At 43.4% G+C, this 13,985-nt stretch overlaps 1 protein-coding gene across 2 annotated transcripts in view; it reads right to left on the bottom strand.

Moving 5' to 3' along the window:
- The window catches only part of Macir (macrophage immunometabolism regulator), a 20,731-nt gene extending 7,171 nt beyond the window's left edge, over positions 1–13,560 (bottom strand). Inside the window, exons 1-2 of one of the 2 annotated variants that reach the window (XM_051154419.1) lie at positions 13,387–13,560; positions 5,489–5,578 (exon numbers count right to left, since the gene is read on the bottom strand). The gene's annotated coding sequence lies outside the window, so the exon portion shown is untranslated. Of the gene's footprint in view, positions 1–5,488; positions 5,579–11,804; positions 12,241–13,386 lie in introns of those variants that run through there. The other variant, XM_051154420.1, reaches the window with a different exon arrangement.
- Positions 13,561–13,985: the final 425 nt, after the last annotated feature.

The following is a 13,985-nucleotide window of genomic DNA, read 5'->3' as shown; positions in this document are numbered from 1 at the left end:
CCCAAACAATAACATTTACAATATTCAAAAAGCATAACACTGATAGTATCTCCCAGCTCTTTTATATTCTCCAAGAAGAGGAGCCTTCTAAACTTTGGGCACAAATTAACAGTTTGGAAGTAGCCTAAGTGTCACAGCTCCCAAGATCAGTTCTATAAAGAACTGTGCGACTTTGTAACTGCCATACAAAGAATTCTTTTTGAGAAGCATTGCATCCTAGGGACTGTATTCCTTATAAAGAATTCACTGGTTCATTACCTTGCTATAATGTACATTCATGTATCATTAGCATGCTACACCCTTGAAATTTCTAAGTTTCCTAAAGCTTTAGGTGAGATGCCACAAGACATGGAATTCCATGGCTGGACTCTTTCAAATATTTATGACATTGATTTGTTTCACTGTCCTCTTCTCGCACACCTTTCTCATCCTTGTCATAAACCCTAGTGGTAGGGTGACCAGAAATAGTTTCAAGATACAAAGAATCTTGTGGAGTTTGTGTGTAGCATAATACTCATGGAGGAAAAGGACAGTATTTCCAAACGGATGTGCCATAAGACCTGGGTATGGACACAGCTAATCCTCGTTACAGGTACACTGAGGACACAGACTCGCTGTCCATGCTACAGGTCTGGAGCACCATCCTTCTTATTACCTTGAGCAGCTGCAGAGATATTCTAACAGTCTCAGTCCACAGGTATTTTCCTAACCACTTTCCCAACCAGACACTTCCTACCCCTTTCCATTCCTCACCAGCCTAATTCAATTATCATTTGAACTTTTTAAATAATCTTAGATTATTTCAAAAATAACCCACGCAGAATGAGAGACATTCAATTCAAATAATTCATATTGACATTCTGTTAAAGCCAAAAATCTCTCTTCACTTCCTACCATTTCAATGTTCTCTACATTTACAAATATAAGATTGTTTATTTACATGTGTGCATATGTGCATGTGTGCGCACACGCACAAGCACGAGAGAGAGAGAGAAAGAGCAAGAGAGAGAGACAGAGAGAGAGACAGAGAGAGACAGAGACAGAGAGAAACAGACAGACAAAACCTAATTTTGCAACAAATTCCAAAACTAAAGTGCTAAAAGCTAATTTTGCAAGAAATTCCAAAACTAAAACGCCGAATCAAAGAACATATGCTTTGTAAATTTTTTTAGCAACTGCCTCAAAGCTTTATGTAAAATGTTCCCATTTTTCTACAAAGAGAATATACTATTTTATATAACCAATGCTAAAGCAAATACTTTCACAAAGCACAATCTATACATTCACCAGGAAAGTATCCTGTTTCTACTCTTGTTGCTTATAAATAGGACTGGTGAAGAAAGGAAGAATATGAACTCGGAAGATAATGTGTTTGCCTTTTCCAAAGGGAAAAGATAAATAGAATCGACATGGCTTCCATTCTTGACCTCAACTCCATTCTCACTTCTAACAGATATCTTGTACAGATTTATAAGCTAAGTATCGAATTTCCTTCAGCAAATGGTAGAAATGTTTATATATACGAGAAGACTATGCAGAATGTACATTTTTAAAGTAGTGTGTACAGTATGTCTTGTCCCAACATGAGTCCTGGCTGAGACTACAGCAGAGTAAAATTGCAACAGACCCAGAGGAGATTCTCTATGCACGAGCAAGAGCTGTCAAAAGACCACAATCTGTACACAATGTACACAGTTCTAACACTCTCCAAGAAGCCATCTTCCCTATGCATTTGGCAAAAGAACAACATTTTGAAGATACAGCACAAATGCCCTAGCTTCTTAGACCAGCTGAAAATAGCTGATGTTTTTCACAAATGCTATGCAAAATTCTAAGAGAGAGAGAGAGAGAGAGAGAGAGAGAGAGAGTGTGTGTGTGTGTGTGTGTGTGTGTGTCTGGGAGAGGGGGTAGAGGAGTAGAGAGCTGTGGTTATCTGTGGGATGTGTATATAAATGTATTTTCATGCATGTGGAAGCCAAAAGGACAAATCTACAGTCTTATTTCTAAAGAGCCTCTCCCTTGTGATTTGCTCATTTTGTTTTGTGGTTAGGTTGGTTTTTACAGACAGATTCCCATAACCCTGGGACTCCCAAGGTGGGCTAGGATAAATAGCCAAAGAGCCTCAGAGAGTTAACTCTCCCTGCTCTCCCACAGAGGTATTAGAGATGTGACTAGACGCAGGTCCTCATATTTGTGCAACATGATGACTTTTCTTAAAACAAACAAACAAACAAAACAAACAAACAAACAAAAAACCTTTTGGTGTTGTTATTTTCTGGAAAATTTTTAAAAACTGGGGTTAACCAAAAAAAAAATTCACCCTAATAATCCAAACACTGCTTAATATGCTTTACTGTGCTTGGCAACAATTAGCAATAATTATAAAAGAAAGTCTTAAAGACACACACACACACACACACACACACACACACACACACACACTTGTTCACATGCTAGTAAAATCCCTTTCAAGAGAGTCTTGAAGAGTGCAGAACAGGGACATTCCTTCGTAAGTGAGGAGGACTCTCAGGCATGACCACGGGTTCTCTTGGTCTTGGGAGTTTGCCTGCTTGAGGTCTACTGTTGGAATGACAGAGAAGAGCACCCTGAAGCTGAGAACAGCTGGCTTCTCACCTCAGCTCCCACATGGCTGTTCACATCCATCTTCAACTCCAATTCCAGGGGATCAGATGCCCTCCTCTGCGTCGGAGGGCACTCTAGGCATGCATATTTATAGGGCACCTATGGACATGTAGCCAAAATACTCAAGCACGCACGCGCGCACGCACACACACAAAAATAAATAAGCCTTTCTTTTAAAAAAATATTTTAAAAACAAATGAACAGCAACAAAACCACCAGGCATTTTTAATCTGCTTAAAGGTTTCAAAGCTTGCCACACTATATCTGCCACAAATCCACCCTTCTGATATCTGCTCTTTCAGTTACTCAGGTAGACATAATTTGTCTACAGTCACTATCCCTAGGGCCTTCAAATTTACATTCTAATCCATTGAAGATTGAAAACACCTGCTAACCAAACTTGCTAAAATTGGATACAAAATGAAATAAATCTATGCTGAATGAGATTTGAGTTCCCATGAATGCACTTTAGGATATTAGCTACTTAAGGGTACATTGAATAACTGTTTTACATTGCTTATAAAGGGGAATAAATGCTCATTAAATAAACCAACTACCTTACTCTTAGGTATTTACCCAAAAAATGTGAGAATAAGTGTTCACACTAAGACATGAACATAAATATTTATAACAGCATCATTCATAATTATCAAAAACCTGGCAAGAGCCCAAACATCACTTGAAGAAACAGAAAAAGCATTAGGCATGCATACAATGGAATAGCATTTGCCACAAGCAGTGTAAACTGGGAACCCAGCAAGTGAGTAAGCTGATAGAAAAGCTATATACAATGCTTTCATTTATGCGTCGTGCTGGAAAATGCAAAATAATTAGGCCAGAAATTAATCAGTGATTGGTAAAAGTTAGGAGGGGAGAAGGAACTACACTATAAAGGAACCCAGGGAACTTTGCAAACCTAAGTGTACAAGTTATCCTTCAATAAACCTGACATGAAAAGTAAGAGGTTTTGGTGCTGCGGTGCCAAGGTTTACCTCATTCTCTAAAGCATTAGGATTTCTTGGCTACATAGTCTCTGTGTCAAAGGAAACTCAATCCTTGCCCTGTGTTATTACCTTCAGGCTGAATCCTCTCATCTCCGGTAGCTCTTCTAGAATGCTACTTTATTAAGAACTGTAACAGGCACATAAAAGCAGTACGAATGTACACTCACACATTCACGGTAAATACCGACAGCCATGCAAATGTGCACAGAGCCCTGTAGCTTCCCGTCAGTCTCTTCTAGTTTCCTGCAGTTCTGGATTCTTTCCAAATGTACTGTGATTTCTGGAACTACTTCTTCTCTTCCTAAAAACTAGAGATTTTAGTAGTACTTTTAGTTTTCAAAAGTGCATCTTGGAAGCCAAAGAGATATCTCAGCAGTTAAAAGCATGTACCGCTCTTGCCGAGGACCCAAGTTTGCTTCCAGGATCTATGTTGGCTCACAGCCAACCACCTCTAAGTCCAGCCCCGGGGATTTGATGTAATCTTCTGAAAGCACCACACTGCACTTACACGCACAAACTCACCCACCCACACATATACACAAAATTAAAAACGAACTCTTTAATGTGCATTAAATGAATTAGATAAGACACACCTACCTAACATTAGCATGCTCCCCATTATCCCTTTTAAATCATTCTACAGTTGATGGACCATTTAGAGATCGCTGATAACAAAACTGCCTTCTCCAAAGACAATGACCTACCTCTAAGTTAGTCACAGCAAGAAACTACAAGAATTCAAAGAGCAGCACTCACACTAATATAGTCCTGAAAACACTAATGAGCTACAAGGCTGTTTTCACTTATTTGCCCCACCCAAGACTTGAAGCCACACATACAACTATGGGAACAATATTGTCCTTCAGCTGACATTTTTATGAAAATATATAACTAGAATGTTTTGCAAATTACTTTTGAAGATAATATGTCTCAAATATCCCTTGAATTTGATAGACTACAGTTTGAGGTTGGTCTGAGGTATTTTGATGCTAAATACTGCTTGCTGTCTCTGTCCCACCTGTACCTTGCCTAAGAGCCTAACCTGTTTGACCAATAAAAGGCCATCACACCTGGGCAGGGCAAATGGGATAGGCGTGGCTAAGGTTTCCAGGCTGGGGGAGACAGAGAGGATCTTAGAAGGAGAAGAGACTGGAGACAAGGAGAGGAGGGGATGGGAGGGGCGGGGAGGGGAGAAGGAGGCTGCGCATTATGGGTAAGGTGGAGGAGAAACACATGGCCAGTGTGGATGGAGACTTGGCCCAGATGAAGAACATTAGTAAGTATATGGGATTATGGATGGGAGGTAGCTTGATAGAAATTATTAGAAGCAGATGGCATGGGATTGGGACAGGTAGGTATTCCATACCTGCCCCACTATGGGAAGTAGTTTAGGGGATTGATATCTGCCCTGCCCCAGGTTAACAAAGGCTATTTTAAAATATAACAGGTGCCTTGATTGATTGCTAGCGGGGTTAAAAAACGCTGCCGTAATAATAATTACAGGCCTAACAATAAACATTATTAGGTCATACTAGTAAAATAACTGCAACGGACTACTTCTATCATATATTCTAAAATATTATTTGCTAAGAATTCTTATGTCTTATAGGAACTTCAGAAAAAGTAAAACATATGAAAGCATCAAACATTTCAAATCATTTTAGCATGCTGCTGTCATAATCTCAATTCCAGCCATTAAAAAATCTCAGGATTGTAGCACACACAGTGACAATAATGCACAGACATCATTTCCACCTGTTCATCTGTGTAGTATTTAACACACATCATGATGTTATGTCCATAGAATGGCTAGCAAATATAAACAACAAAATAGAACTTACCAGACTAAATCCCAGATGACGTCACTGTGCAGCTTCCAAAGAGTCCCAAGAGAGCACAGGCATAATAATTTCTCTGTTCTACTCCAGATACTAAACATGAGACACAGAAATAAGCCTGTAATTTAATGAGTAACACAATTCATAAAGCAATTATAACAATTCTAAGTGCAAAACAGAATGAACATCGCAGGAGGCACGAATGCTGGGTACAGGTTATATGGGACACAGTAACTAATTAATTCAATTAAAAGTTGTTTTGAGTTAGTCTGGCCAGATCAATCTTCAGAACATCTTATTGCACTTCTTCCCCTGTCTTGTGCTGTGTAGACTCTGTCTATAAACTAAGAATATTTAACTAGGCTAAATAAAAACACATGAAAAAATCAAAGGCTTAAGTGTTGGTTTTAACATGCTGTTCCTATTGGTGTGTCCAGAAGATTGTATGGGGGGAAAACAAAGTTCTGAAGAGGCACCAAAAAAAAAAAAAAAAATGCATCTTAGCTGTGGCCATGCTGAGAACTCTCCTTCCTGGCCCTGCATAAATAGCAATCTCTTAAAAGAGGCCAATCATGGCACTGTCCCTCCCTAACACAGGTTATGTGGACCGAGGGAACTCAAGGAGATAAATGCGTTTTGCATGATCCAAGCCCTTTTGCAGATATGTGATCTAATCATTATGCAATTAATTTTGGTGTCTATTCGCTTGAACTCCAAAATAGCAACAATAAAATTCCTTTGTTAGACTGCTTGTGACAAATAACTGGGAAGCTCTTGAAAGAGTTGTGCGTTTGGTGTGCTGTCTTTTTCGTCATCTCTAAACTTTATTTATTTATTTATTGATTGATTCATTCATTCATTCATTCATTCACTTCTTGGTACTGGGGAATGAACCCCAGACCTTGAACATCCTAGGCAAGAACTTTGCAACTGAACCATAACTCCAAGTCTCAACTTTCTTTCTTGAGATAGGTCCTCTAACTAAGCTTACAGCTCATCAATTTAGCCCAGCTATTGGCCAAGGAGTCAATGGGATCCTCCTGTCTCTGCCAAGAAGCACTGGGGTTTTAGGAGAGCACTGCCATGTCTAGCTTTTATGTAGACACCAGGGAGCAAACTCAAGGCATCATTCGTTCTTGCACAAGAGGCACGTTATCCAGTGAAGCAACTCCCCAGCTCAGAAAGCACTTTTAAAAGATATGAAAATCAACCTACTCAAGGTCTTTAGCATCTCTTCCATGTCATCTCTTTCTTACTATGGGAATTAAAATAATCTATCTTTATCTCATGTGTCCCCAGTTAATTAGATTAATTTGTTAAGACAAAGCAAAGCAAAAACACAACAACAACAAAACACCTCCCAAATTCGTTTTCAACCTAAGCGTATGCTATTGGTTGCTGAGTTCTCAATGTTGTACTCAACGTAAGGGATGTGTGTGTGTGTGTGTGTGTGTGTGTGTGTGTGTGTGTGTGTGTGTGTGTATTTATAACAGTGGAGAGGATTCAGTTTATCCACATAGGTATGTGGAGCCCAGAAACATAGCAATATGCTACACAGCATGTTCTCAGACTAAAGACAGCACAGCAAAGGAAAATTCCAAGAGCTGCTGGCTCATTATTTTTTTTCCCAGAGCAGGGGAGTTTCAGCCATAGGAAATTGATAATTTACTGAATTCAAGGCATTTTCCTTGATAACCACAAGCAGCTAAAATAACAAAATTATCATGCTAAGACTCCTGATACTCTCAGCCACTACGTCTTTCAATGTGGAGAACAGACATGTTCTATTTAATTTATTTTACCACCAACTATGTTTAAATTTAGCAAACAAGCAATCTGCATAATTAAAACTTGGGCCTCTCTCACCACTGAGGCTTGTGGTCTTCACAGAAACTGAAGTGCGGTGAAACAAAATCTGTTCCCTAATGATAAAAATATTTGCTTCATACAATTTCCCCTTAAAGATTTTACAGAATGTTGTTAGGAAATTTACATTGATATATTAAGTAAATAGATTTGTAGTGGGAAATGGTAATAAAAAAAGAAACCATTTTTCAGTATCTTTTACATACCAAAAAACAATGTATGTGATATGATCTTTACTCCTTGGGGAAAATATTATCAACACCACTTTGAAGAATTTGGTTAAAACCCACTACTTGCAAGCAGTGCAGGACTCTGCATGCCAACTAGTCTGGCTCCAGGGTCCACTTGTTCATCCTCAAACTAGTGTATAAGCACAGCCTTACACACAACAATCACGCTCATGAAACATACATCCGTTAATTTCTGTGGGTAGAACCCTACCCTAAGTGTTTTAGGAGGAATTTCACATAAAAGTCGTATTACCTCACTGGTGAAATGTCTGGGGTGAACAGTTTTATTACTAATTCCATGGTGATTTTGAACTTTTTAAATGTTAGGATTTTAAAGCTGAGACTAGCTGAGTTCAACACCCAGAAAACACACACACACACACACACACACACACACACACCAAAATATTTTAAAATATAAATAGTATTATGGATAGTTTTATAGGCTGTTAAAAAAAAAAAAAAAAGCCTGTAGGGCATTTTCTTAATTAATGAGTGGCTGGGGTTGGGGAGGCCAGCCCACTGTGCCATCTCTGGGCTGATGGTCCTGAAGTCTATAAAAAGGCAGGTTGAGCAAGCCATGGGGGGCAATCCAATAAGCAGCACCCCTCGATGGCCTCTGCATCACTTCCTGACTCCTCGTTCTAGCACTGCCTAAGTTCCTGCCCTGAATTCCACTAATGATGGATATGGCCTGGAAGTGTAAGCCAAATAAACCTGTTCCTCCCCACGTTTCTTTGGTCGTGGTGTTTTATGACAGCAACAGTTACTCTAAGTAAGACAAACAGAATAGCAGGAAAAATCTCCAACAAGAGTTGCAGGCTATTAGCTATTCTATAGCTGGATATCAGGGCTATACCAGTCAAAAGGGAGCCAAATTTAATACTCTTAGGGACTTAAGGCTGAAAACCAAAAAGAAACATTATAATAATGTGAATGCCTTAATTCTGAATAAAGACAATTTTGAAAGCCTTAAATTTCATTTTAACTTTCATATAACTTATGCCAGGCATTTGGTGGCATATTTCTTCCAAGCTTTTAGATGCACTAAAAAAAATGTATACTTTCAAACCTTTTTTTTTAGCATCAATAGAAAGACACCAACCTGGTTAACCCTTCAGTCTAAACGTGAAAGCAGAGAAGCCTTACAGCAATTACCAAAGAGCACTGAGTTGATGAAGTCTAGGAAACACTCTGTAATTTCACGAGCAAAGTGTCGTGACTGACTATCCCTGGTTTACCACTGCCAAGTCAGAAACAGATCAGCAGTGACCCAAGGTGAGCCACGGATGGGAGCCTCCTCCTGACCCTCACGGTGTTGCCTGGCACTGCTGTCTGTCTGTAACTGAACACCATCCTCCTCCTGACCCTCACGGTGTTGCCTGGCACTGCTGTCTGTCTGTAACTGAACACCATCCTCCTCCTGACCCTCACGGTGTTGCCTGGCACTGCTGTCTGTCTGTCACTGAACACCATCCAGACACAGGCACCAGAAATGGGCAGATAATATAGTGAAAGGACAAAACGCAAGCACAGCAGAGCCAAGAAACGGTGTAGCTACATGCCTACTTGAAGACTGCCTGTGGAGCAATCTACTAAAAAATTATAGTAAAGGCTTCGCTACCATCTCCCAAAATAGAAATTAAAAGCTGTAATAGTCACCCAAAAATAGAACTTTCAAATAAAACCATCCACTTTTAGAATTTTTTTTTTTAATCTACAAATTTATACCACTGACAGATGACTATTGTTTTATCCTGTCATTTGAAGGCTTAGATGGTGAATGGGAAAAACAGATTTCAAATTCTTTGGGCAGAAAGAAAAAAAAAATGCATAGAAAAACAGACTAAAGTCAACAAAGCTGAAGCTTTAAGACACACTATTTCCAAAACAGAGAGCTGAGACAAACAGAAAGCTCCATGGCATTACTTCTGTAAACAATGTGGACCGACAGGAAACCTAAACACAGCCAAATGCAGCCAACTGCCTCTATCTAGACAAGGAAGCCACAGGTAAGGGAGAAAAGAAAACATGCAACAGTGGTTACAATGAGGTTTACAAACATGAACTAGTAAGTGATACATATCATCATAGTCAATACCGTAAACCCCCCAAAAGTAATGCCTCATTTATAGTTGCTACCCTGGCATAATTATCCTTAGAAACCTCTTGAACCCTCAAATATCCTAGGATGACAAACATACTATTAGCCTACCTCAAGGTATAAAACCACAAAGAGGTGCGGGTTTTATGAAGGAACATAAGTCTTTCTGCATGTGCACGTTGGGGAGAACATCCACCCAGCCACTGGCTCAGAGACATATCAAGCCACTCAAGAATGTTTCTTGAGTGCATAGAAGCAGTGGAGCAAGTTCAAAAGTCTAACACCAGGCCAGAAGAAATACAAACCTTGTACACAAAACAGCAAACTTGCACACCGCCACCAACCCAAAAGTGTTCTGTTTTCCCACAAAACAAAGAAGGCGTCACATGGAAATTTCAGTCCTAAGCAAACTCTTTACTCTTCAATCCCTAAATCTCTATATTTCAGGCTTCACCTGAAATCCACAAACTAAAAGTGAGGGAAAACAGTGGATATTGAATTTTGAAAAATTCAAGATGGAACTAGGAAAAGATAGAATATTTTAAGTAAGAGAAAAACAAGCAAACACTCTTAAGTGATGATTCTCCCACAATATGGGTGAGGGAAGACAGTAAAGTTTTTAAGGAAGGACCGTGGGGCAGGGGAAATTCCATTTCAACTAGTGAAAATGCTTTGTAACCAAAATATTTTCTGCTCTCAAAGACTACTCTAAAACAAACAAACAAACAAACAAACAAGGAACCAAAACATTCCTCAAGTAGAAAAAACACTGAACAGAAATAAAATGGTTTGGCTGCCAGACAGATTACAGCATGGAGTGGAAAAGAAAATATTTAGTTGAACCCTTGCGCCCTATCTAGCCTTACAGACCACTTCCAACCTTCTTCTCTTTCTTCAGTTTGTAAAACCTAATCACTAAGGATTTGGAAGAGCAGTTATTAAGTGCAGTGTGATCTAAAAAAAAAAAAAAAAAAAAAAAAAAAACCTTCTTTGACCTTACCAACAAACCACCAACCTTCCCAGCATAGTATGGCAACTCATAATTGGTTCAGAAAGACACGAATATGTGTGTTCCTCTTTCTAGTATCGGTTCTCTTAATAGCAACTCCCTCAAAGAGCCCAGCATTCGTTTGGCTTCCGTCTCCGCTAATTAAAATCAAACCCAAGTTGCTGCATCATATTCAGCTTCACTCTGAACATGTCTGACAATAGCTGAAACCACAAGTCTGTGCGAAGTCTTTACAAGAAACCTGCCTCTTCTGGAAACGTAACCACAAAGGGACACACAAAAGGTGTCTTTGAAGATGATTCACCTTCCGAAGAAAAGCTGAAAACTAGGTCCTCGTTGGGAAAATAACAGAGGCTACAAACCAGGAAACAAAAAAAATTGAAATGGTGTTGATAAACTATTGTTCTCATCAAAAGGTAAAAGGCCAGTTACCTTTTAAGATTTAATGGTAAGGTACTCTTCAAAAATACGGAACACGTCACGTAAGCTATTTGGCGGTTAGTAATGTCAGTGAGTGAGTACTCCTTGCTCCCTGGGAGATTTAGAGCTACCAGTTCCATTTACAATTAAATAAACATATCCAAAACACATTTTTAATGGTTCCCCACCACCACCACCACCACCACCACCACCACAGGGTTTCTCTGTGTATCCTTCGCTGTCTAGGACGCCCTTTGTACACCACAGGCTGACTTGGAACTTACAGCGATCTGCCCGCCTCTGCCTCTTTGAGTGCTGGAGTTAAAGGCGTGTGCCATCCCGGTTCGAAAAACACATTCTATGCACCAGTCCTTACCAAAGTAGAGGGCCTCCATACTCATGAATGCTTACATTCCATCCCGTTCATTTTGTTTATATTCCAAGGTATCATAACAAAAATGCCCAAATCAAAGGAACATCAATTCATTAAAATAACCTAAGCATACAGCATGACCCAAAGCTTCTGGAAGAATGACTACAATTTGAATTAACTGGGAAAATAAACTTTGTGAAGGGGTTCTTTCCGATCCCTAGCATCTACCTTGTTTCACCACTGTAAAGTGCCTTGACGCCTGAAATTATCTAGTAGCTTTTTTGAGGAAAAACAACCTAAAGCGAAGTTTTAAAAACCTCAAGAGATCTTGTGTAGCATCTGCTTTCCTGGCTAGGAGCCGCTAACAGAGTACAATGTTGCTGTTTCCAAGCGTATTCGTCTAGGAAGGATGAAAAAGTTCAGTTCCAGTGTTTCCAGAGTCTTCCAGCCTCGAGCGCGCGCTCGCTCGCGTGCACACAGAGATACACACACACACACGCACACGCGCACACACACTACATCACACCACACGCAAACCCTGGTTCTGCAGAAATCGTCAGCCCACTCCGAGCAACGCGGCGTGGGCAGAGAGCCCGGGAGTCTTCCAGCAAGGCAGACACTTGCCAAGGGGAAAACACGCGGCCGTCATTCCCTTCGCGATCTGGGTTCCTTTCTGGCCGAGATTTGCAGATTCCACCACTAGAGCGACTTTGGCAGCTTCACAATGGGCCGCTTCTCAAGGTCTGACCGCCGCCTGCTACCAGGCGCCCTTTCCTGCGCTTCCCACCCTCCCCAAAGTCCACCCGCGACAGGTGGGGCGAGGGCGGCGGTGCCCGAGACATCTGCCGCGTCCGTTTCTGGCCAGCACCGGGCCGCAATCCACAGTCCGCAGACGCTCCTTGGCCACCGCCGGCCGGCCGGTCGCCCCGGACCACAGCGGCCTCAGCCTCGCCCGCGGGGTGCAGCGCGCACGGGGCGGGCGAGATAAGGTCGTCTGGCTCTCCCTGGGCGCTATCTGTACCCCGCAGCCGTAGCTCGCACACCGGTTGGAGCCAGAAGCGCCGCAGGCCGGGGCAAGAACTACTTCTCAATGGGCCTCCCCGGGCCTGCCGCCTAGCGCTGCGGGCAAGGCGAGCCGCCGAGCCCGGGCGCGCTAACGCACCCAGACTTCCGCACCTCCGCACCGCCGGAGCGTCGCTCCTGGTCGCAACAGTCCCCGCACCGCACGGCGCCGGCGAGCGCACGCCCGCCCGGCGCGCGTACACGGGGCGCACGCCCCCGCACACTCACACGCGCTGCACACTCCCGGCGTTGCCGGCCCCACCCCTGTGCGAGGAAACTGCGGGCTCTCGCACCCCGCGCGGGCCCCACCCCAGTCTCCGATCCCCAGTCATCCGCACTGGGGTTCAGGGACTGGCCCGCCTCGAAGCCGGGTGCCATGGAGGCTGCACCGCCAGCCATCGCGGAGGCCCGCACGGCCGGGGCTTCCCAACGCTGCTCACACACACACACACACACACACACACACACACACACACACACACACGAACACACACACACACACACACACACACACACACACACACACACACACACACACACACACACACACACACACACACACACACACACACACACACACACACACACACACACACACACACACACACACACACACACACACACACACACACACACACACACACACACACACACACACACAGAGCGCGCCCAGCCCGGACACGAGGCGAGGAGGAAGGGGCGGCGCCGTGCCTGCGACTGGCACAGTGCATCGCTGACTGGGGCACCCACACTCAACGCGCGTACCCCACCCATCACCACCGCCACCTCTGCAGCACAAAAGGTTGCAGAGGGAGTGGCGGTCCCGGTACAACGTACCAGTAGTCCAGGGTTCCGCGGGCTCCTCTATTGCGGGTGGCCTCAGACCCCGAAGCCAAGGGCGGGAGAGGCGCGGGGCTGCGGCGCCGAGGTGCGGGCAGAGGCCGCCAGCCAAGCCAGCCGGGTACCCGCTGCTCTCCCACCGCGCTCGGCGCCAGCTACGGCCCGCCGTAGTCCCGCCTCCTCCTCCGCCTCCGCCTCCGCCCGCCTTCCCGCCTCCTCCCTCCGGCTGCGGAGGCGAGGCCGGTTAGCGCAGAGCCCGCCTCCTGCGCCAGGCTCGCACTCTCGGAAGGGCGGGCGGGCGGCGGGAGAATGCAGACCCGGAGGCTGCGGCGCGGGCGCGAGGCGGCGTGTTGCCACCGTTCCCAGTTGGAACCCGGCGCTCCCGCCGGGGTAGCCGCAGCTCGCGGGCCTGGGAATGCGCACGGTTCCCACAGAACGGTGCGCTAAGCTGTGGGGACGGTTGTCATTTTTTTTTGAGTTTCTGTTGATCAGAAGTTGAGAGCAGAAGCCCATGAAGTACAAATAAACTGTAATTCAAATATAACAGCAACAACAACGAAAACTAAATATGGGGGAGGGGTAAAAACCAAAATCCT

This window comes from Acomys russatus, chromosome 12 (assembly GCF_903995435.1).
Source record: "Acomys russatus chromosome 12, mAcoRus1.1, whole genome shotgun sequence".
Classification (NCBI taxonomy): domain Eukaryota; kingdom Metazoa; phylum Chordata; class Mammalia; order Rodentia; family Muridae; genus Acomys; species Acomys russatus.
This window is presented reverse-complemented; position numbering and strand designations above follow the sequence as displayed.